This window comes from Leptinotarsa decemlineata, unplaced genomic scaffold (genome assembly GCF_025532065.1).
Source record: "Leptinotarsa decemlineata unplaced genomic scaffold, Ldec_3_MD MMD2_P_RNA_scaffold_6, whole genome shotgun sequence".
In the NCBI taxonomy this organism is placed as follows: domain Eukaryota; kingdom Metazoa; phylum Arthropoda; class Insecta; order Coleoptera; family Chrysomelidae; genus Leptinotarsa; species Leptinotarsa decemlineata.
In genome coordinates, this window is record NW_027412533.1 from 3,446,147 (window position 1) to 3,472,791 (window position 26,645).

General features: G+C 35.7%; 1 protein-coding gene across 13 annotated transcripts in view; it reads left to right on the top strand.

The window, feature by feature from the left end:
- Positions 1-26,645, top strand: part of LOC111510402 (uncharacterized protein CG43867) — a 746,925-nt gene that overhangs the window by 689,095 nt on the left and 31,185 nt on the right. The window contains exon 1 of one of the 13 annotated variants that reach the window (XM_074169818.1): positions 25,596-25,741. The exons of the other annotated variants lie outside the window; for them this stretch is intronic. The gene's annotated coding sequence lies outside the window, so the exon portion shown is untranslated. Of the gene's footprint in view, positions 1-25,595; positions 25,742-26,645 lie in introns of those variants that run through there. 13 annotated transcript variants of the gene reach the window in all.

Here is a 26,645-nt window from a genome sequence, read left to right on the forward strand (position 1 = left end):
AAATTATATCCATCACAGTATTCAAGAAGTAGTTGGGGCAAACCTAAATGAATTTATCATGGATGTTACCTTTCAACAAGATGGTGCACCCCCTCACTACTACAGACCTGTGCGAGAATGGCTTGATGAGAATTTTCCGGGATGGTGGATAGGTCGGTGTGGCCCCATTGAATGGCCAGCTATGTCACCTGGTATGACACCTATGGACTTTTTCCTGTGGAGGTACATGAAATCTAAGTTGTACGTCACGCAGCCACAGTCACTCCAGGAACTTATGGACCGAAGAACAGATGTGTCTTACAGTATTACCCCGGAAACATTCAATAACGTTCAGAATAAATTTCAAAACCGATTTTTTTCAAATCGAAGTTATTTAGGATTTTAATTTATTTGTAACATATTTGAAGCAAATTTCAAACGCTTGTCAGTTTGAAAGTTCTTGACCGATATTCACAAAGACAGCGGTGTTGGATAAAGACTCGAAAGACCTTTAATACCGGTTGCCACGTAATCCCCTTTACATTAAAAAAAAAGTTGATGGTGCCCTCTTGACACTGGGTAAGGGACCTCAATCATTTTTATGCCAAGAAGTAGTAAAAGTAGTACCATTACCTCAATTTTACCCGACCTTGATAGCTTGTCCTATTCAAAAGTTAAGAGGTGGGAGGACTTTTTACGTCCTCACTGTATATGGTGACTGATCCATCAGTCACCATACTGACGGTATGGTGACTGATGGAAATATGCAGCTTTGTCAATAAGACCTGATGTTCTTTGGCAATAAACCATATTATCATTATTATTATTGGCAAATAACGTCCCCAGAGCAGGCAGAACTATAAGATTTTCCAATAAGTATATCACACTTGCCAATTCTTGTTCAATTATGAAAATATAATTTGTAAGAGTGTATTCAGTTTTGAAAAGGAGATCAGAATTTTTTTTAACTAACGAGGTAAGTAAAATGAGGTTAACAAAACCTCTCAAATTGAAATATTGTCGAAAAAATCCTACACTCAAGAAATATTAAAATGTAAAAGATGACACTTCACTACATAATCAACAATACCGTAATTACTGTAACCGAATAGAAGTATAGAAAATAAATATTTCGAAATAAAATCTCGAAATAGTCATCTCTCCCAACTACCTACACCGTAGGTTCTGCCCCGCTTGAGGCTTCCTTCACGAGATGAAGATGTTACCAGACAACAATCTTTCTCTTTGACGAAGGTTTCATACATGCAATTGAGCCGCGTTAAAATCAATCAAGTCCCAGGCACTTTGCTGTTTGAGTCGAACCTTTCCTGTACTGATGAGAGGTACTACTTCGAAACCGGTCTGTAAGTGATCTACTCGAATAATCTCAGCATCGTCCTGCTGCTGAATGAACGAGAAACATCTGCGAAGCCTAACCTCTGTGAGGTATCTTGCATAAATGTATGTCGGATATAATTCAATATCCAGCGTGGTAATAGCCGTGGATGTAATTCTTTTTCGGTAAGAATTTAACAGAACCTACGGTGTAGGTAGTTGAGAGAGATTAATATTTCGTGATTTTATTTCGAAATATTTATTTTCTAGTACCTACCTACATATGTATCAGTCCTCGAAACAGTTATTAGATACAAATATAAAATTAAATAAATGAAGGAGATGTATTGAAATCATTTCAATTTCTCCACAAAGGATGGTACAAGTAACCTATTTTTCAAAAGAAAGCAGCAATATCAAAAAGTCGCTAATTTTACATATTTTCATCGAATGTTGGTAAGTATATAAAAAGTATTGCATTAAAAGTTTTTCGGTTTAGTATCAGGTGAAGTTCTTCCGAAATCCCAGCGATTTAGTAAACTCTGAAAGATAGCACAGGGGCTTTAGGTAAATATATTTTCTATCAAACTGATATTACATTATCATTTTTATGGAATCTTGATCAAGTTCAATTCAGTGGAAAGCTTTTATCCTCAAATCGTTTTTATATAATGAAGGCTATGGTACAAGATGCAACTTTATTTGAAACAGTCTTATCGTTTATTTCAATAATTCGTTGCATTCAAATATTTCAAAATCAAACTGCTACTTCTTACTGAAACGGTTTGCTGGTTATAGGATTTATCTGGAGCTTGTCAGCCAAAATTTCTGCCTGTAGATAGGCTACTGGAACGTTTGCGAGAGTTTCTGTATCTGATGTCTGAAATCCCCATATCCATGTTACAAATACCATCCTGGCAGATCATGAGGATTACGTTAGGGCTATAGAATGGTTAGGGCCTAAGCTCACGTTGCCACAAAGATAGCCTGCCAGTTGTCGGGAAAATATAAGGAAGTGAATTCATAAGAGGTATAGTCGAAGTAACCGATATAATAATCTTAAAGGTGTCGGCCAAATCAAAGGCCAAAAAAAGCAATACAAAGGAATTATGCCGCAACGAATTAGTCCACGTGGACTGAAGAATTGGCGGTTCGTATTGAATAATTTTTACTAACCGAGTTTTATGATTGGCTGAAGAGTCATAAAATTAAATTTGAAGTTATGTTACGGTGACCAACAGAATGTAGCGATGAGTACCGCGTTGTGTGTGTTATTAAAGGGGAACTGCTGGAAGGTAGGGGGCACTATATCTTTTACTTGAACTATACCTACTATTTATACAGGGTGTTACTAAATAAGTGTAAAACATTTAAGGAGGTGATTCCTCATCGAAAAAAAGATTGGATCTCTTATATAAAGAAATTTCATTCGAGCATCCCTTGTTAAGATACAGCCACTTATTCATAACATTTTTTTACAAGCACAATATTGAAATTAGCCTTGACGTTTTGTACTACCAAAAAGACACTTAACCAAACATTTATTTGGTTTGCCCCGTGGTTGTAAGGGGTGGAAAACGCAAGCATTAAAATTTATTTCCAATGTAACTTTTTGTCTTATTATTTGTTTACCATTTAAAAATTAATTTCCGATAGCCTGTTTCATTCTGAATAAAAAATGTCTCTTGGGTTTTTTGCCCAAAATAAACCAGTTCGCAGCAAAAAATTATTTTACGGACAACTACAGAGATACATCGTCATAAATGCAAAAATACGAAACTAATCTATCTAGTAGGTCGCTATTAGCGAGAGTGACAAATAAATTGGTATGACGCTGAGAGTTTGTGAATTTTCAAAATTGAATTATTACTAATTGTGTGTTGTTGTTCTGTTCTTAATTTGTTACTTTAATAATTCACTTGTTATTGAAATGGCATACACAAATGAGGAAATGGCTGATATGCATTACGTTTACGGTCTGTCGCAGGGAAATGGGTTGGAAGCTTCTAGAAGATATGCTGGAATATATCCTCAACGGCAGCATCCTTCACATAGAATATTTGCTCGACTTGTGACTTTCTGAAGACGATAGAATTCACAGACGAATGTAGTTTTTCTCGGGACGAAATTATTAATTTTCATAATTACCACAATATGGGCTGATAAAAACCCTCACGCTATTGTGGAAACTAACTATCAAGAACAGTTTTCTCTTAATGTGTGGCTCGAAGTTATTGGAGATGATTTAATTTGGCCTCATTTTCTACCTCCTCGATTAAATGGTGAGGCATACGTTCAATTTTTGAGAGAAGTGCATCCAGTACTATTGGAGGAAGTTCCTTTGGGCGTCAGAAGGGATATGTTTTTTTATGCATGATGGGGCTCCCGCCCATTTAAGTCAAGTATCACGTCACCATTTAACTGAAACATATGCAAATCAGTGGATAGGTCGAGGAGGACCACAGAACTGGCCCGCTCGATCCCCGGATCTCAATCCTTTCGATTTCTCTATGTGGAGCCATTTACAGCATTTGGTTTATCGTACTCCTGTTCGCGATGTAGAGGACTTAAGAAACCGCATTATCGATGCGTGCAGGGTAATCAGAGAGACTCCAGGAATATTTGAGCGAATATGTGGCTCAATGCGCCGACGTCTAGACGCATGCGTAATGTCTGAAGGTAGACATACTGAACATTTACTATGATTTCTACATGTTGTGTGTTTTGTTATTAATAAATTAGTTTTGTTTATTACCCTTTAATCGTTTAATGCAGGTACTAACTACAAAATAACAATAAATCCAGTTCGCATTTATGACGATGTATCTCTGTAGTTGTTCGTAAAATAATTTTTTGCTGCGAACTGGTTTATTTTGGGCAAAAAACCCAAGAAACATTTTTTGTTTAGAATGAAACAGGCTATCGGAAATAAATTTTTAAATGGTAAACAAATAATATGACAAAAAGTTACATTGGAAATACATTTTAGGGGATGCGTTTCCACCCCTTACAACCATGGGGTAAACCAAATAAATTACTGACTAAGTGTCTTTTTGGTAGTACAAAACAGCAGGTTAATTTTAATATTGTAACTTTTTCAGTGCTGGTTAAAAAACATTGTTATACAAATTTCATGTACCCCCTTTAAGGGGCTGTATCTTAACAAGGGATGCTCCAATGAAGTTTCTTTATTTTGCATTTGTCCAAACCATTTGTCAAGGCAGTTTTTCCATTCGTCTTGAGACACCTAAAAAAAATGTTATTGAACGCTTCAACTGCTACTTCGTTGCTCGTAAATCGTTGACCATGCAATTTACCTTCGATGTTCGAGAAACAAGAAAAAGTCATTGGGTGCCAAATCTGGATTGTACGGAGGATGAGTCATCAATTCGATATTTTAACTGCTCAAAAATCCACCTGTTCGTATTTTTGCAAGTTTTTATTTTGAGACGGTGAAGCTCCTACTGAGTCCATGGCACTACTTCAAAAGAATAATTATATTGCACATGAGTAATAGTAACTGTGTTTTCTTCGACAATTCCTTCAATTAGATATGTCCACTGCTGTACTGAAACCTGGAAGTAAATGACAGTAAACCAGGGTTTGGACAGACGTGATCTGAAAAAAGCAAATGTGAAATGAGATCGAGTTTTAATACAATGATTCTTCTCGAGAATCGGATGGCAAGCCTATTTTGTTACAAGAAAGAAATCTGAATTACTGATGATCGTACATTTTTGTCAGTTTTCTTCAGCTCCCGATGTGAGCTCCCGATGTGGCTATTGCTTAGTTTATCTAAACTAAACAATTGCCTAGTTTAGGTCGCGGCGCACTTGAATATGTTTGGTTAAGTTTAGCAACTGTTTTCATTTAACTTTTTAAATATTCTCAATATAATATTGATTTAATATTAGTACTAGTAATTGAAGGTTAGGTTGGGTTAGATTGGGTTATAGCTTAATTTTGCAATTTAACATTTTTATTTATAAGCACCGGGACCTAAAATAGACAATCTCCTTTGCTTCCCTTCAAACAGATAAAATGATGGCAAAATTGAAGGCTAGATCACCAAAACAGAGTTTTACAGCAATAAAACGCTTTTTCTCAACAGCGATAAAGCTGACAACTATGAAAATGACATATAGGTGTCATTATTCTTGAATCATGCGTTACTCTCACTGTCACTGTCCTAATCAAATTAAACCAGTGGAATTATATATATATATATATATATATATATATATATATATATATATATATATATATATATATATTCAAATATAATTGTAACTGAATATTACAACTCGGCATAAATGCTTCTACAGAAATTCAGAGGTTTCATTCGATATTGAGATTATGCCAGTAACTAGACCATAACTCTACTGAGACAAATGAATATGTAAATCAAATGAAACTCGCCAATACAATGAACAGATACAAGAGGTCGAAATGAAAAACTAGATGCCACAGTAGTAATGGCTATAAATAAATCTTTTTCCCTTGAAAAATTAACTCCGTGTCTTGAAATAGCTCTTGTAATTGCTCTATTCAAAGGCGGTAATGCAGAAGATCCAAATAACTTTAGACCTGAATTTCACTAGTTCGGACTTTCATTGTCTACTATATAAAATGATTTGAAATCCCTGAAACAACTAAAAAAGAAGAATTAAAAATGAATAGCTGAAAATAACAATTATATTAATCAAAATAAACCTCAAATAATAGTGAAATAAAATACACGTAAAATAGAACAATTGAACAAAAATAAATAAAAATAAATAAATGAAAAAAGAAAATGAAAATAAAAAGTTGAGAGATTCCAAGTCACGTTAGTTCACGACGTTTCGATTGTTAGTATCTACAATCGTCTTAGGGTGATGACTGGACTGATTATTCCGAGAGATGACTATTTATAGGTCGTTTGAGTACTTTCACTTATCCCCGCTTTCCATTTTCCGCTTCACTGGTTCCGTGGGAGATGACCGTTTGGCGGGAGTTGGCCATTTTTCGCTTGTTGATGGGTTTCCATATGTTACGTATTTCTACGCTGGCCTGGCTGAATACGTTGTTGGACAACATGTATGCGGCTTCCTTGAATTTTCTCCTAAACCAATGTTCCTCTCTGTGCAAGATCTCAGCTTGGGACCACTCGATGTTGTGTTGATGTGTCCAAACATGGTCTGCTATTCCTGATTTGCTGGTTTCCCCTCGCTGTGTGTGTTTCTTGTGCTCGGCAATGCGAACATTCAATGGCCTCTTAGTTTCACCAATATAGGATTTTCCGCACTCACAGGGTATCCGGTAAATGCAATTCTTGGAATCGCAGTCCGCGTTTGATGGCCTGGTTTTCGTGAGGCTGCTACGGATAGTGTTACCGGATCTGAGGCAGGTTCTGACGTTGTACTTGGAACCAATTCTTCTTATCTTCTTCGGTAATCCTCTGATGTAGGGAAGTGCAAGCACTGGTTGTGACGGCTTCTCTTCCTTGCGAGGCTCCCGCTGTCTTTTAGCCAAGGTCTTTTCTACCATCGCTTTGGAGTAGCCATTCCGTTGAAGATCATTTTTGATGATGTTCTTCTCGAGACCTTCCTTCGTGTTACAGAGCCCGAAAGCACGGTATGATAGAGTCTAGATGATTCCTCTTTTAGTTGATTGATGGTGGTTGGATTCGTGGTTCAGATACTGTCTCGTATGAGTGGGTTTTCGATATACAGATGTTTCCCACTTAGTGTCGGTCCTCTTCACCAAAACGTCTAAGAATGGCAATTCTTTGTGTATTTCCTTCTCCATTGTGAAAGTGATGGAAGGTCTCACGCTGTTGATGTGTTTCAGGAAGGCGTCTAGTTCAGTGTTCCCATGGTTCCATATTATGACGGTGTCATCAACATATCTCACCCAGACTCGAGGTTTCTTGTGGGCTTCTTCAATGGCTAGAGTTTCAAACCACTCCATATATATGTTGGCTATGACTGGTGAAAGTGGCGATCCCATTGGCAGTCCCTCATCTTGTGTAAAGAATTCGTCCTTCAGCTGAAAATAACAGTTTCGTACACAGAATCCTAGTCATTCCATAATTACTTCTATAGGTAGATTCGTTCTCTCTTTCAGGTTCCCGTCTTCGGATAGCTTTCTCTATATGATGAAGAAGCACTCCAAGTGCTTCTTCGACCGGAATGTTGGTGTAAAGGCTTTCCACGTCGAAACCAACGTTCGTGTAATTCTTTGTCTTTGTTTTCCAAGAACTCTATTACAGAGTCATATAGATTGTAAAATCGAGTCAGACAGTTACGTTACCCCTAGATAACCAACGCACTTCTGTGTGAAATAGCAATCGGTTAAATCTTCATCATTAGCAACACAAAGCTGATTGAATGGTCTGTCATTTAAAGAGCTGTTTCGGATTTTATTGACTGCTTTGATTATATATTGCAGTGATTGAGAGAGGCGTTCACTCAAATTTTTCGCAACCAAATGTTGCCTATGAATGACGCAATGTACAGCGAGCACATCTGGAATTTTATTTTTTTTTAATATGCTATATGAGGCCTTTGTGACGTCCTGTCATAGCCAGAGCGCCATCCGTAGCAGCTGATATAATATTCTTCAGTTGACTTTCATTCTCATCACAAAATGTTTCCAGTGTATTATATATGGTTTGTCCTATTGTATCCGCCTCTAAATTTCTGGCAAATAGTAGTTCTTGATAAATTTTCTCATTTTTAATAAACTTCACGTATGACAACAACAATGTTTCATTGGTTGGTAAAGTGGCCTCATCTAACTGAATTGAGAATGAATAAGTCTTCAGATGATTGCACAATTACTCTTCAATGTTTTCAGCCATCTCATCAATTCGTCTTCGTGCGGAACTATTGCTCAAAGGAATTTTTCGGATAATATATGCTGCTGTGGTTAATGGAGCATAGTAGTTATTACTTGTTTTATTGCCGATAAAATTAAATCCTCTCCTCCTGTTCGAGCAATTAGCGAGGAGATATTGTAGGAAGCGCGGAGTCCGTCGTCGTCTTGCTTAGAAGCCGCTGAAAAAAGTTTTGACACAGTTGGCTGAGCTGTGTTTCTCTTCTAGTTCATGAAAATAACTCACACTTTTGTCTTTTTCATCTGAATGCATTTTATTCAAATGATCCTGTAGCCTTGAGGGTTTCATCGCTTCATTCGAAAATGTTTTTTGGCAAAGAAGGCACGTAGGCGAAGATGGATTTGTGGGATTTTCTAAAAATCCATATTTTATATATTCCGCGCTATACTGCCGTTTCTTCTTTTTTGCTTTCGACATAATTTTATCTTCAAAATTGCCGAAGTAAAGAATTGAGTATTGAAAACTTGCTAATGACACCACTCACAGTATTCACCACCGTACGTACAGCACTTTACCTAGCTAGTCGCTAAATGAATTCACTTGTTTTCGTAATATCGTCGAATGGCATTACTGGCTGGATGGCGCGCGCGCGCTTTTATATGAGGCAGCGGACGGGACTAGTACTTTCGGGAATGGAGACTAGAAACTTCTTTATACGCATTGAAGCTTACCGCCATCTATTGTACAATTTAACAACTGTCGTATAGAAAATAGTTACTGTCTAGTCCCCTAGATGGCGTTACACGAGGAAACGCGCGTTAGGCGTAAAGGAGCGGTAAACTTTGTGTTAAAAGCAAAAAAACATTTTTAAATTAGCTATCGCCCCCCTAAATCGCTTCGACGCCCCCCCAATCTTCTCTGTGACCTTTACTGCCCCCTATAGGCCACCAGCGCCCACAAGGGGGCGTTATCGCCCACTTTGAGAAAGACTAATCCATGTCGTACAGACATTTGATTTTACTAATAGCGAATGATGACATTTTCGTTATTAAGCGCTTTTGTGTCGGCTTCGCTAATCAAATGAAACCAAACCTGAGGGACTACCCTAGTTTCATTCAGGGATAACATATTGAGAAATGCCATCATCACGAGTCTAAATGGCATAAACGATGTACGAGGGTAGCTGTAATTAACGCAAAAAAAGCCAGCATGTTCCTTCCCAAATTTATTGGACCACATTAATTCTAAACAAAAAACGACTGCCATAAATAAAAGAAACGATCCATCCTAGGGGATTCATCGAAAAAATTGAATGGCTGTGAAACCAACTGGACATGTTTGGTAATTCAAATGGCGTTCGTATTTCACAAATACACATAGGAAAAAATAAATTAATCCATTTCAGTTGTTGGAAATCGAGTTGAATTGATTCATTATTTTCTATGTTGTAGATGGCTCTTCATAAAAAACATACAAAACAATAAAAATAGAGATATGTAGACGCGAATTCAAGCAGGACAACACGTACGTACGAAGATATGGCTTTGAAATTTCCTTCGAAATAACGAGATAGAATTACTCGAAGAAACTATTATAAACCCTTTTTTTTTGAAGGAAGTTGAAGAACTGAAAATCTGTTTGATGAAGGATAATATTAGATTATATTAGATAAAAAAATATCAAGGGATTACCTGATGACATAAGGCATGTATAAATGTTTTTGAGGTTATTTAACTTGTCCTACAGAATAAACGTTTCCTTCTGGTCTACATTCCAAAATAAATGTTTGTATAACTATCAGCTGCACTACATATGGAGAAAAATAAAGAAAAATGCATATCAACATTCGATGAACGATTGATTCCAACAATGGATTCAATCGATTGGTCTTATCAGCTTGAATGAAATAAGCTCAGGATACAAAACAATTGCTCTTATTCATCTTCATCGACATAACATTTTTTTGATACTTCAATATTTTAGATAAACTATTCTTCTTTCTGTAAAGATGCAATCATATTGATGCATTTCTCAACCTATTTTCCAAAGTTTGTTTCTCGTTTCATCCATAGAAAGAGACAAGTGAGGTGAATTTATTCAGTGAAAATACTGCCAGGACACGTTGTTATTCAAAATGAGTTGAAGATATCTCTAAGATGATAAGTAGAATTGAAACCTCAGAATATATAATAATAATATTTATTTGCTCACAAACAAGACAAGAGTAAAAGAGAAATACATTGCAAATAAATATATATTACAACATATGTCACGTTTGTGACATTAGTTGTGTGAATATATAATAATAATATTTATTTGCTCACAAACAAGACAAAAGTAAAAGAGAAATACATTGCAAATAAGTATATATTACAACAAATGTCACGTTTGTGTGTTATAAGGAAATACATTTCCCACATATCAGAACTAAAGCACGTTTGCTCGACATGCGTTTCGGTAACCAAGTTAGCATCATCAGCAACTGACGAAAACTTATGAATTAGGATCACAAGATGCACTCTTATAAAAACATGAACTTTTTGTACAATGCAGAGCAAGTGGCTACCGAAAGGATTCATATTTCATTATTGAGTTAGGCCAACTTTTAGGGGGTACCTTCGGATTTATTTATCGATTTGACCATGAAAAATAAGGGTGAAACTCATGTAGAAAAACTATTAGATCACCCTGTGTCGATTGCATGACTGACTGTTGTCGTGTTCCAATATGTTCCTCTAATCACATATTAGAGGAACATACACTCCACGAATTCAGTATTCATAGTTATGTTGCCGGTAAACTATTCCATGTTTCTTGTCTTTTATACAGTCATCTGGATCATCAATATAGCTTAATACATTCCCGTCTGCTTCAGATCGCTTCCATTCCTCCGCTCCATTACTTTTCTTCCTTCTCAAAAACGCCCTCCGACATCCTAACCGCTGGCAAGTTGCCACAAACTGAATTAAAGGTCCTTAACTCCAGAAAAGGTGTATGAGGGTATTTCAAGCAGTAATATTTCTCTAAGTTATTTTTTATTTGCACGACATATTCTCAGACAGTGTTGTCGATGTGAAAAATATAATATATGTCCTTACTGTGAATAGTAATAACTCGGATGAATCTATTGGGATCTCGGGAACTATGAGAGATATGAAAATGGTTGAATTGGGGTAAAGTTGTGCATTCACCTGACTAACAATATGCCGTTAAAAAAGTTGTGAAATTCCGAGTACATCCGGAGATATCCGGAAAAAACAGAAATTTTGGAAAATGGTTTTTATTTTTTTCTAGCTTCATTTTTCGAAGGGTTCGAAAATAAATTGCACTTCCACATTGCCACTTTTTCCCTGCTATATAATGATGTTTTCAGATTTGCTATCCAACGTTTCGTCTTCCGGCCACATTCATCAACTTTATTTTTTCTAATGGGCGCTACATTGGATTCTTTCTGTTTTGAATAGAACCAGATTTTACCTTTTCAATGATGTATCACAAGATATCATTTTTTTTTCGAAAAATTGGAGATATTGGAAAAAATTAATTCTAAATTTGACTTTCAATTTGTTACACTCAATGACATTTTGTTATTGTACAAGTCATTGAATTTTTGTCGAAAAATAGATTTCACGAAGGAAGAAAAAAGAGGTATGATACCAATTTATTACAAATACGATAGAAACAGTGTTAGGACATCGGAAATGTATTTGAACTGAAATGTATCCCGAAAGACAACCACCACATCGAACTATGTTCAAGTTATTTGATCAAAATCTCACAGAGTTTGGTTCATTTGAGGAAAAAATACGGAGACAGAATCAACAATCATAATTTGATCAATGGGGTATGTATGAGGTAAATTAGACATTGTGTTAGACATTAGGGATTGCGACAAGGAATAAAAGTTTATGTATTTCTCAAAGTTACTAGTAACCTCCGATAATATATGCAAAAGAGAAAAAAATTATGGATTTTCTAGAATCGTTAGTACCAGTACCATTGAAAATCACCAGTGAGTTGATTTTTCCCTTTGTATGTAGCAGAGAAGCTTTATAATATGTTTGTATGTTCAAGTATTTCAGAAGAGAAATAATTTGGAGAAATCAAATAATCGATGTTAATGAAAAATTTAGTTCAGTTTCACTTACCCTGTATCGGGGGATACTTTTACCCCGGGGTGGATACCAACCCTTCTTTGGGGTAGTATTTCAAAATAAATACGCCCGGGAATGGATGAATTGTCAAATTCTAAGAAACTTTTGTTTTATAATTTTTTTAAGTCAGTATTTTTGTAATTGTTCGCGAGTGGAAGCATCAATTGTTTAGACAATAAACACACATTGTCGGACTGCATCTCGCGAATAATTTAAAAAGTGTGCATAACATCAAAACACTCTATATTTCTAAAACGTAGCATATAAAGAAAACACAAAAGAATGGTGGGTATATGGTGTCTGTGCAGCATTCAAACAGAATAATAGCTTATTGAAGGTTAGTTTTTATTTTTAAACGCCAAAATTAAAAGTTTTACAGTGAATTAACCACAACACAGGTCATTTTTCGAATGAAACTTCAAACCGTTCTTGTATTGCTTGAAAAAAACATACATATATATGTTTTCAAAAAATCCTCTAGCATCAAATGCTTAATTTTGAAAAATAATTTCGAATTGGAAGTGCATTTTTGTAATTTTGCAAAAAAATTGCTGTTACAGAATAAATAAAAAACTTTCATTGTTGCACAAAAGAGGGATGAGTTGAATCTACTCATGTCACGATGACAGTACGTATTTTCCAAAAATAAATTAATATTTCCTAAAAAATATCCCCCTTTCAATTTCAATAAGATTTCTTTGATTGGAATTAGGTCAAATGAAAGAGACTGTTTCGAAACATTATTTTCGACATTAGGCTTGGTATACATGGATGCTGTGGCAAACAGTAAACAAAGTGCTAGAAGAAATAAGTTGTAATAATGAAATTATCTAATTTATCAATAATTATGAAGTCATTTGTGTTACTCACACAAGGCTGCTTCTCAAAAGCTTGGAACACTGTTCCGAACCAGAAAACTACACACCTCAGCAACTTTTTATGCTTTATAAAGCTCATATCAGACCTTCTTTGGAGTATTGTTCTCATGTATAGAGCTGCCCCCAAACATACCCTGAAGTAGCTGGAATCCATCCAGAAAAGAGCCATTCGCCTGATTGGAGACACGAACGTCACGTGCAACCTTGATAGCCTGGAACGTCGAAGGAAGGTTGGAGATTTGTCTCTCTTCTATAGATACTTTCACGGGATGTGATCCAAATCCAATGTGAATCACAACTTTCGCACAGGCACCGCTCTGAGGGCACCTTAAAGATTTTCCTGTAGTGCTTGTGTTTTGTCTTGAAAAAAAAATGTTAGATCTCGCTACGGTAAGCCCGTAGAAATAGCGCTCTTCCTAACTAGTTACATAAATATCTATATCTATATGTTAAAAAAACAACTTGTAGTATTTTGCTTGCGCTCTGCCATTGTCAAAGTATGAATGCATCCAAACATTCTTCAACATTGGCAACGTTGGATAAATGTTGAAAACGCGAAACATTCATTTTCCTTATCTCACCTTTCTATCTAACTTTCCTGGGACAGCATCGACAATAAATATGTCGTGGATTTGTTTTTAATTTATGAAACGGTAAAATTCTTTATCTCTGTTGGAATGCACTGTGTTAGATTAATAGGTTTGCTGTCATTAATTCTTGCACCAGAGTAATTAATCGCATACTATATTCTTGAAAAGGGTGTTATAAGTTGCAGCATAGTGTGAAGTAATTTGTAATTTACAGGAATTGAGAAGAGATCAAAGACGAGCCGGTTCTATCAACGATGATTACAAAACTTCCTGAAAATCAAATCAATTGGGAATGAAGTCACAAATTACATTAATGGTTGACATTCCTAAAAAAATAAAAATATCTATTTTCTCAATTGAAGATGCAGAAGCCCTACAGAAAATCTTTTAGACGTTCTAAAATCAATACTCCTTCATAAGTGACTATTGAAGTTGACAGTAACTATGTTGTATATGTATTTAAAATATGTTTTTCCGATAACCAGATATCACACCTCTACGAACGACAACCCTCAGAAGTCGAAACTTGTGCGAGATAAGGACTAACGAGGTCTTACCTTTTAACGTGTGGTTCCTAACACGTTGAAAGGTAAGATGCAAGATTCTCACGTGTTTCATTATAGAATACCTTCCTCATGCCAGGATGATAAGTAAGTGTTATTCACAATCATTTTATACCCAACAATACGCCTCAATTGAAGAGCATAGAAGTAATTTTATGACTATATATATATATATATATATATATATATATATATATATATATATATATATATATATATATATATATATATATATATATATATATATATACCTTCGAGAATTCGAAGGTATCGGATTAGACATTTCATAAGTTTCGCTAATATTTGTTTTCGGCAGTCTGGTTTCACTTGTTTCAGTTATGGAACTATGAGATCAGGCCGAATGATCCATTTTCAATAATTTTTGAAATTTGGCTTTCACAAAATTAAAACAAAAACTATCATTTATTATTTTTCCAGGAATTGAAACAATAACATTAATTATTATATAATTATAAGTATTACATAATTATAAGTATTATATAATATATAAGTATCATAATGGAGAACCCTTTGAGTCCCTTGCTGGCTAAAATTTTCATGGATAACATGGAGTATGAAATCCATAATAATCAGTTATCTAAAAGTTTCTTGTACTGGTACAGATACGAGATGATATCTTAGTCTGTTTTACTGGTACAGATAGGCAATTAGGCAAGTTCATTGATTATGTCAATTCCATCCACCCGTCAATAAAATTTATCACTGAGAGGGGTTAAATAATTCAATAAATTACCTTGACTCAACCATTACGAAAAATAACAATAAACTTGAATATGCAATTTTCCGCAAACCATCTTACAGGAACATTATCACGCATAATTCCTCCACACACCCTTATCAGCATAAAGTTGCTGCATTCAATAGTATGCTTGACAGATTATTGAATATTCCACTGTCTGAGAGTGAGAGAGCTGAGTATGTATGATAAAACAAATCGCGGTCAACAACGGTTATAAGGTAGATATTATAGACTCCATTCTTTCCAAAAAACCACAAAAGCAAGCCATGGACCAGGTCTACCCAAATTCAAGATGCGATAACGTCAGTTGTAAGACATTGTCATATTTTGGTGAACCCACCATGGGTACTCCAAACCATGGGTACTCCAAAACGAAATGATTTTTTCTCACCTTGGCTATATAATATAGAAACGTCGAATCCATACCGAACCTAAAAACTCATTTAATAAGAAAATTTCAGGTGAAATTTGTGACTTATCTATAGGTGATAGATTTTTTTTACTATTTTTTCCGTAATCTGCACACAAAATACTGTTAAAATCACTAGTTAAATATCATACAATTTTTTCATAGTTGACCTGTGAATTTAGCAATCTCGCTTCAGCAAACTGTTGTGTAGAGAAACACTTTTTATGGAACCCTTCAAGCGAAAATTCTGCAGTAAATTGTATGAAGTGGTGTTATTTTCAAAAATTATTCCTCGAGTTCATTGTTCAAAAACTCTGTTCTCCAAATGAAAACGTATTTGATTGAAACTCGAAGCTATGAACATAAAGAAGAATGAAAAGAAAAAACAAGTGTGGTTAGCATTAGCAGATGTATATATTAGATTGTTAATTTTCGATAGAAAATAGATTGGATACAATATGGATCCCTGTAGAACACCAGCGTTAACAGTAAAGATGTTCGAGGGAGAACTATTGATGGCTACTTGTAAATAAAAGTATGTGAGAAAGCTGGATAATCACGAACAAAAATGAACAGCTCCGATTTTTTGTTTTTTCATATCATTAGAAATCAGTAACCTTCTGAAGCGGAAAAAGAATCATTTATATTGTTTAAACAACTTGCGATTCAGCGGAACTTCTCCGAAATTATTTATCTGGTAGAACTCAACGTGTCATACTGAATCATGAATTATCAGATTCTGCCAGGTTACCTCAGTGATCAATCCTTGGACCTGCTTTGTTTGTTATTTACAAATCTCAATTTTCTAAGTGCCTACTAGATATCAAAATCCAGACCTACACTGATGATACAATTTTCAGAGACTTCACTGGCATTATCGTGTCAATCACGATTTGATCAACCTTCTAACAAACTCAAGAAATATTGTCTTACTATCAATCCTTCGAAACCAGTACTTTCTGTTCGAGCAGCTTTAAGTTAAAGATGTGAAAATAATATTATTATCCAGCTCGATAAATTCGATAATAATTTGTCTCCGATAAAACGTTTCAGAAACCTTTATTTGATCTTAGATCAATCAGTAATATTTTATTCTCGTGTTAGCCACATCATCAAACGTGGGTACCAATATTCAATTTATTCTAACAGATTTATTTAATTTATTTTCATGGTCATGCTCGACTTAGGTCTGCTGAAAAAAGATTGCAGGTATTACAGAACTCATAACGATCGCAGGAACCAGGTAGAGTCAATACAATACAATTTAAATTCGGTAGGGTGGCTGAATATGGAGAAGCGACGTATATTTCAGGCGAGAATCCTCTTTCATAAGCTAATAGCCATCAAAACTTATTCACTTATTCACAGTAAAATACGTTTTAGAACCGATGTCAAAAATTTAAACCTTGGATTCAAACATCAAATTTCTTATACAGCGTGACTCACGGTCGATTGTAGGTTAGACGTTTCTGGAAAACGCAAAGCATGATTTTTCTGAAAATTTCACCTCTCACATTTCCTTACCTGTTCTATCGATCTAAAATATTTTCAGCATTGCGGCGTTGCCACTTCCATCAAAAAGTCCTAGCAACTTTATTTTTTTTAATGGAACACCCCGTATATTAATACATTTTTGGAATCGCTCTGGTATTTTAATACTTTTTTGTTAATAATGTCCTATCCCTATCTCTATCTGTTTTCGAGATAAAAAATAAATTGTCCTAAACAACTGTACCAAAAATTAGTAATTTCTAGGTAAAAAGTAAGATTTTGTGGGCTAAAACATGTGAAAGTACAGACAATAACAGAATAGGATGATTCAAAATAACAAAATTGTAAACAAAATATCACATTTTCACAATAAATGCTGAAAATGTTGTCCATTACATTCTAAACACTTCAAAATGTTTTTTTGTACGCGACTTGTGATTTCTTTTTCAATTTCCTGGGGATTCAGATCTTCAATACTCCGCACTATTCGCCGTCGCAATTCTTCTTTGGTAGGCACTGGAGTACTGTATACCCTTTCTTTCAAAACACCCCATTATTATCCCCCATTTATTAAAAGTCAAGTGGCGTGAAATCGGGTGATCTCGGTAGCCAATCCCACGGCCCTAAACGCCTAAACCAACGGTCGTCGAAGAGTTCGTCAAATTTCCTGGAAACTTCCTGGGTGGAATGAGCTGGCGCTCCGTCCAGTTGAAACCAAGAATTCCTATATTCCTCTAAAGGCAAATTTTCAAGAAAATCGGTTACAGTCGTCCTTAATATTTGGAGATATATCTCTGCATTCAGTGTGTCTTCATAAATAAAAAAGCTAATTTTATTGTTCTTCAGAACACAGAAAACATTCAGGTCGAATTTTTCTTGAAAACCCATTTCTTTTGTAACATGAGGATTATGATCAGCCCAAAAATGTTTATTCCTTCTATTGAAAATACCATCCCTCACAAATTTTGATTCGTCGCTCCAAATTATTTTTGACAAAAATTCCCGATCTTCCTGTGTATGAATCAAAAGGGATTCACAAAAATGCATTTTACGTTCGAAGTCTTCTGCTTTTAGAGCTTGAACTTTGGTAAATTTATACGGATGCAATCCGTAATTTTTCAAAATTCGTTGTACTGAAACACGTGATACACCTAAATCTTTTTCTGCACTGCGAATGGAAGCTTCTGGATATGCATAAAAATATGCCAAAACGTTAACAGTATTGTCCTCATTTGAAGTAACAGGTTTTGGTAATGTTGAAGGCGCTTTTAACATGGAGCCATAATTGAGGAAAATATTTTGTAATCTTACAAACTTCCTCTCGTTCATTGGTGTAAATTCAGGATACATTTGGTTGAATTTTCTACAAGTTCTGGCAATGATTTGATCACACTGTCCGTGTATAATAAATAATTTCATAAGAACTTTGTTTGAATAATCAATATATGCATTCATTTTTGGCGATTTTTTGAAACTCCGTCAATAACCATTTATCAATTACTTATAAAAGTCACCAAACTCTCATAAGCTGGATATTTCCACGGCTACCTAGAAATCAAATTCTTTAAAAATTAGTTTTTTTACAACTGTTATTGAAAATCTCTTTGATAGAAACACTTCAATCAGAACACCTACCAAAAAATCATTTAGAAAAGCTCACACATGCAGTTCGTGCTATTGGTAATATTAAATCCCTGTGAAGTTACTGACGATGACGAAGTAGTATTCAGTCCAACTGTAGAAAGTCCTTCATGTCTAACCAATAATCCTCCTTAAAATAACGTGAGTTGGCGTATGTAGTTGTAACATATGCCTTGTAATCCAAAGATCGTGTGTGCAAATCCTATGGACCCTATAATTTTTTTTATTATCAGCAGTAACGTTATACAAAAAAATTTGTATGATACATTTGTTAAAAGTGATTTTATTTTGCTCGTGAGTTTGCTCCACTTGATGACGCTCGTTTTGCAATAATCCCCACTCACAAAATAAAATGCCACTTTCAACACTTGTAGGTAAAACATGAATAACTATTTTTCCACAAAAACGGCTGTATTCAGAAAACTTGACGATTTAGGTATAGGGACATGTATATCATCTTGAAGCATTTTTCACCATCTTTCAATTTACCGAGTAATATACAGGGGGTTTCATTTGAAAAAATGAACTTTCGACTACTTTTATGCACAATGGAAATAATAATAATTTTAGCACGCCCTGATGATGTATTTAATTTCAATTAAGGCTATGTTTTGGACCATATTTAGCACAATTTATTTTTTATCTCGAAAACAGATAGAGATAGGTATAGGACATTAGCAACAAAAAAGTATTATAATACTAGAGCGATTCCAAAAATGTATTAATATACGGGGTGTTCCTTTTAAAAAAATATAATTGCTAGGACTTTTTGATAGAAGTGGCAACGCCGCAATGCTGAAAATATTTTAGATCGATAGAGCATGTAAGGAAATGTAAGAGGTGAAATTTTCAGAAAAATCATGCTTTGCGTTTTCCAGAAACGTCTAACCTACCATCGACCGTGAGTCACGCTGTATATCGCAATGTGATATCGCTGAGATGTTGCTGGCAAAGTTCTCTTAACTGAATATGGATATGATCGAAAAAGGAAACAGGTTTCAAAAAGGCATCTGGGTCTTAGAATCCATATGAAAAATATACAAAGTAGTATATTTATTGAACAGTGTAAATTTTTCATCGCGCACATGTCGCCACCCTATCTCGTTTTCGGCTCGTGCGTAACAAAAGACGTGTGTCATAGGGGTGCGTAAGTTGCGTCGTGGGTTCCCCTCGAATATCTGGGTTAAAAATTAAATGACTCATCTGCATGTGATTCTATACTCTGTACACAACGTACGTGTTGTTTTGCTTTCAATAAAAAAGGGTCTAGTTACTAGGCTACGGGTTTGTTAATAACAGTGAAAACATAAATTGGATTAATGGAAGATGCAGAAAACGGTACATTGTATCATATGTGTCATAGTTGCAAGGGGTCTATCATTAGACGCGGTATTACTAGCGTTCATTAACATAAATTACTTTATTTACCTAAATCAATGAACTTTATGATTAATTTGTGATCCAACACCCGACAACACCATTTCGACTCGTGAAGGTATCATCAGTGCAAGCGTAAGCCTAAAAGTAAAGGTGGAGAAGATGCACCCCTACGAAGACGCTACCTGTGGAAACGAGAATAGACAATCCTGCCAAGCTTCGACGTCTACCGCCGAACGAGATTTGTCCTTTTACTTCCATTGCAGCTTTCACTGAACTTGTGAACCAACACCAGACCCGCCAAGTTCTCATCGCAAATTGAATAAATTATCATTGAGTATTCTGAAACCACAATGAAAATAAACCAGTTAAAATAGGAATGGAAAATTGTTCCCACACAAGTCGTGCGTTATTGAATGGGCATATGTTTTAAAACAGTGAATACATTCTTCATATGTTCATACCCAATTTTTATTCAATCCCTCACCATCTGTGGACACTGTTTACTTTATTATATTTTATACTTATCTAATTAATCTAAGCGACACGGTTTCATTTTCAGATCCTGACTTTTTCTAGCCTATCTTTATTCCAGAGCCATCTTATTTGGGCTTGAGGACTACCTGGAAAATAGGTCCTTGACCATGATTACTTGATCTTTCACTACCTCTCCTGTTTAGATATGCAGTCATTTATATATTCTTCGCTTACCCCTTTTTACAAAATTGCTTTGAATATAAGTCATCACCAATTTTCTTTATCAGTTCTTCATTCGTTGATCAATATGGCCCTTCTCGATTTCATGTATCACTTCATGTGTCACTTCTATAACAGTTATTCACATTTGATTTCGATCGTCTCCCGTTATTTCTATTTCTGAAAATAATTTCATTTTATCACTCATCTTCGACTCTCACTCTTGATTTTATCTTAGATGCTCTTCCAACAATTTGTCTCAATAAGGATGAAAGTAAAAACCTACTGTAAGAGTTTTCATGACCGCTTGCCCAATCCACAGTTTTGCAGGTAACAGTACACTGCTTTCTATTGTCGACCGCTAAGCAAGATCAAACAGTTGACCCTGTTGACCTTGTCAACAAGGTCCTAGCGAAGATTATGGAATGGAATAGTTGAAACAATTCATTATATCAGGTTTTGTATAATTCTATACCACCAGCAGTAGTCTTCCATGACTGGAACATATTAGAAATATCGCCAAAATATTATTACAACTATTACCGGCAACAGCTTGTGATGATCTACAATGTACGTAAACGTTCTACAAGACTGCTCATCTGTGTGAGTTTCAGTTCTTCAACATTTGTAGAAACTTCCCATATACTTTCCTGACGAAAGCAAGGAAATAAATTGGTTCATTTATAAACGATTTGTAGTATTATTCTGAACTGCAATTGAGAAAAAGGTACCAAAATGAAGGACATGTAAATTTGAATTATAATGTTCTCTTAGATAGAAATAGATATGTTTTTCCATACTTCCTACCAAATAAATTCAAATTTGACTCATTTTCTCTCACAAATCTATTTTGGATTTACCTTTTTTTTACTCGAATAATGTTGAATTCAGTCAACTCTGCTACTTCTTATCAATTCCAGAGTGTATATCTGCAACGATTCGTATTGAATCCCAGCAGGTTCAATCACCTTGATCTGAGATGCGATATCACAAGGAAAACTTGTGTCCTAATGCATGCTCATAATTTTCCATATTAAGCTATAAGCTGGAGCAGTGAGCGAACCACAATGAAATCTCCACTAACGAAATAAGAGAACATTTAATCTGTGTTTAAAGCAGAACAAACCCCTCTTTCTCTGTGCAGGGGTGGGCTAATGAAATTGTTTGCTGTGCAACTGTTGGGGTGTTGAAAATACGTTTACCTTGGTCCAGATTTTTCGAGCATAATGGTGCAACTAGAGTAATTGAAATAGAGCAAGAGTGGTACATTTCGTTGTGGAGTAAAAATAAGCTTAATTGTTACCACAATTGTTACTTGTATGTTGCCTAAAATGAGTTCTCACCTTGATTACTTAAATAATAGAGCAGAATCACGGCTAATACCGCAAAAATCTGAAGATGCTTATGAAAAAAAAATATATTCGTTATTGTAAAGATGACGTTCTTGGGTTGATGATGTTGCCATGGAAGTTAGATTTAAATAAACTGAGGCGTTCTTCAAATGAGCAAAATAATCTACCAAAAACAAAAACTTATTCTGTAAGCGAGACTTCATTTTGTTTAGTATTATTCTTGATATTTCCATTTCTGATATGTACCGCTCTTGCTGGAATAAAATATGCAAAGTCATTTGAATACTTCCCGTGAAAGTATCTATAGGAAAGAGACAAATTTTCAACCTTTCTTCGATGTTCCAGGTTGCAAGTGAGGTTCGTGTCTCCAATCAGGCGGATGGCTCTTTTCTGGATGAAATCCAGTAGCTTCAGGGTATGCTTAGGGGCAGAGCTCCATACATGATAACAACACTCCAAAGAAGGTCACATCTGAGCTTTATAAAGCATTAAAAGTTGCTGAACTGTGTATAGTTTTCAGGTTCGGAACAGTGTTCCAAGCTTTTGAGAAGCAGCTTTTGCAATTCCAGCGACATGATTGTCCCAAGACATATTGGTGTCCATTTCAACCCCCAATAAACTTATCGAAGCAGAAGGCGACATTGTCTGACCTGACATGAATATATACGGTTTGGAGACATTTATCTTTAAGAAGAAAACCGATGCCTGGGTTTTCGTGATATTGAATTGAATCTGGTTACTTCCACCTATATTTGAAATTGCCTCATTAATATATGCAACCTCCTGCTGCCGGTGAAGATTGTATCCCCAGCCGATGTCCTAGAATCCAAATGGAATGACGAGACAAGTGTGCTGTCGTCAGCTAAGCAATATATTGGATTCTTGTTTTTTTCTCAGTAAGTCGTTGATATACAATAAAAAGAGGGTTGAGGTGTTCCCTGGGGAACACCAGCGTTGATGGTAAAAGTATTCGAAAGATATTCCTCGACAGCCACTTGCAGGGAACGTTCTTTCAGGAAACTGGAGAGCCATACACAGAAATGATTTGACACGCCATAGCATCGAAATTTGGCCAACAAACCCTCATGCCATTCATTGTCGAGTATAATACTATAATTTCTACACGATCACGCCATATGTATTCGTTACGATAACTTTCTAATCATGTCCAAGGAACCCTTTTTTGGGTCTAATAATTCAACTCTCGCAATTTTGTATTATGAAGAACATAAAAAGTGAATTTATAACTCCAAGCAGTTTGCACAACTTCATTGGGCGTGGTGTACTTGTTGAAATCAAAATATTTAAAAACTGTATCAAATACAGTTTTCAACGCTCTTTTTATTGTATATCAACAACTTATTGGAAAAAACCAAAATCCAATATATTGCTTTGCTAACGACAGCGCAATTGTCTCATCATTCCATTTGGATTGCAGGACACGACTGCGGATGCACATCTTCACCGGCAGCAGGAGGTTACATATCTTAATGAGGATCTAGAGGTGATTTCGAATTACGGTGAAAGTAACCAGGTTCAATTCAGTGCCACGAAAACCCAGCAAAATGATAAATAACTCCGAACTGGATATAATAATGTCAGGACAGACAATTCCGCTTTCTGTTTCGATACTTTTATTGGGGCTTAAAATGGACATCAATATGTCTTGGCACAATCATGTCGCTGGAATTGCAAAGGCTGCTTTCCAAAAGCTTGGAACACTGTTCCGAACCAGAAAACTGTACATACCTCAGCAATTTTTAATGCTTCATAAAGCTCACATCAGACCTTCTTTGGAGTATTGTTCACATGTATGGAGCTCCGCCCCTAAATATACTGTGAAGCTGCTGATTCCATCCAAAAAAGAGCCATCCGTCTTATTGGAGACACGAACATTACTTGCAATCTTGGTCTGGTATGGTCTTGGTCTGGAACATCGAAGAATGGTTGGAGATTTTTCACTCTTTCATTAATACTTTCACGGGAGGTGTTCAAGTGACTTGGCACATTTGATTCCACCAAGAGCGGTACATTTTTCTGTGGTGAGTGTGTTTTGGTTGAAGAAACTCATCATATTTGTTCAGGAATATCACTTAATGGTATATTGTTTATTATTTGTACACGGCACCAGTTACTTTGACACTAAGGGAATCTTCATCATCGTAAAAAACCTTGTCACTATAATGCGCTGCTCTGCCGTGATGGATCTCCTTTCTGAATCTATTAATGAGATCCTTTATGCACCTTATAATAACCAAAGAATCCGATACTGAATCTGCAGAGGAGAGGGACGTCGCGGGTCGACGAAACGACCGAAAATGTCCCCCTTTATGATCGGGGGCTTTTCAGTTTTTTTGAATATAATATAGACAAATAGAAAAAGACGTTAATGAAGCTCACAATTCATACAGTCGCGAAGCTCAGGCCAAAAATGCCATTCAACAAAATTAAAAAGTTTGAAAATTACTAATATGAAGAATGTAATAGTCATCAATATCAACTATTTCTATTTACATTAGTGTATATGCACAAAAATTTTTTAAAAATCTGAAAATAAAGACCTTCAATAAGAAGTTTTTGTGGTGAATGAGGTTCAATATCACAAAACAAATCTAAAATACGATTTTTCAGTATGTTTCTGGGACATGCTTCTCTAACCAATGTGAGTAAATGATTATAAAATTCATTGAAAGCATCATGCGGCTCTTTTTCTGCGTGGTCGAATGAAGTACAAAGTACTGAACATTTCGTCTCCAACTGCGGCAGACATCACCAGTGGTATTTGTATTGACTGCAAAAAAGAAAATCATATCTCGAAGTATGAATTATAAATGTACTGTCAGTTATATCTGACCTTCATATCGGAAGGTCACCGCAGTCATTTAACAGTTTGGCGGAGTCTCATTCTCGCCATCCTAACTGAAAGATCACACCAGATAAGGTAATCGGCTTCGTTAAGAATCTGAACGCATTTGGTCTAGTTTCAATAGGTGTGAGTTACAATAAACCCTTCTATTTAGATATGCAGTCATATGCAGTTTGGCGGAGTCTCATTCTCGCCATCCTAAATGAAAGATCACACCAGATAAGGTAATCGGCTTCGTTAAGAATCTGAACGCATTTGGTCTAGTTTCAATAGGTGTGAGTTACAATAAACCTTCAAGTGTTGCGCTGGAGAGTCAAATGAATTCACTCACTTTTTTCGTTAGAGACGGAAGCTTACACTATATGATTTTTTTGTCACTATAAGTGAAATCGGCGTTTTTGTTGTGAATATATTATCCTCCACAAGATGTTTTTCGTGTGAGGTCGTGGAAAAGCGAAGTTTTCGAATTCCGGCCCTGCCTAATATTTCACTTATTCGAAAGGGGCCGAACCGTTCGAACAGTGAACAGAAATCGGCGTGTGGCGATGACCCTCTGCTAGTTGGGGAAGTTTTCTGACGGCGGCAAGGCTAACGTCGGGACGACCGGGCGTCGCTTTTGTAGAAGATTAAACCCGTCGTGTCTGGCGGTTTCAGCTGCTGCTACCGGTAGTTATTGTCGAGTTGTGAATCTGAAGACGTGCCGAAACGCGTGGCACGTTCCTCCGCAAGTGATAATTCGGATTTGAATAGATTTTTCGTGGTGCGGTTACCGTGTTTTTTTGCATCTGATACGTGACCTGTGTGGCAAGCAGAGAAAATGGAAATTCTAGGTGAGGGTGATATTTAGTACAAATATGTGGAAGAATGTTATTTCCAGGATACTGACCAGGCGTTTTAATTATAAAATGATAATACATCACGTTATACAATATAAATAATAATATAAGGCAATCGTTCGAAATACAGGGGGTCAAATCAAATTTGTTTCGTTTTATAAAGTGAAACGATGTTTTTTCTGAAAAACCAATGCCTTCATCGACATCTTTTGTACAACTTTTGAAATTCACAATACTAAAAACGATAAAAAGAAGTAAGTAGTACTGGTAGTAATACTAGTGAGTAATGTATTGTGTCTGACCTATTCTATACAGGTCTTCGTACCTACTTGTGAGTGAAGTGAATAAAGTAAGTCCAGAATGAAAATATTATTTTTTCTTTTTATAACAAAGATACTTGTGTTTGAATTATCCAAAATATAAGAAAATAACTATTTAGAAATGGAATCTGGAAACATCCAACTCTCTCACAGTACCTACACAGTGGTTTCTGGTAAATGCCTGCTGGAAAACAACTACTTCCCCAGCTAATACCACGCTGGACATTTAATTATATCCGATATACATTTATGCAAGATACCTAACTAAGGTTAGGTATCTTGCAGAACCAAATAGTCGCAGGACCATGCTAAAATCAATCGAGTAGATCACCTACAGACTGGTTTCGAGGTATTACCTCGCGTCAGTGCAGAAAAGATCCGATCCAAATAGCAATGTGTTTGGGACCCGATTAATTTCAACTCGGCTCGACTGCAATACTCTGACAGAAATCAAAATAAGTTTGAATACTCTGCATCAAGACAGATATTTACATATAAGAAAATCTATATTTCGAAATGGAATCTCGAAAAATTCATCTTTGGCAAAGTACCTACATAGTAGACTCTAGTAAATGCCT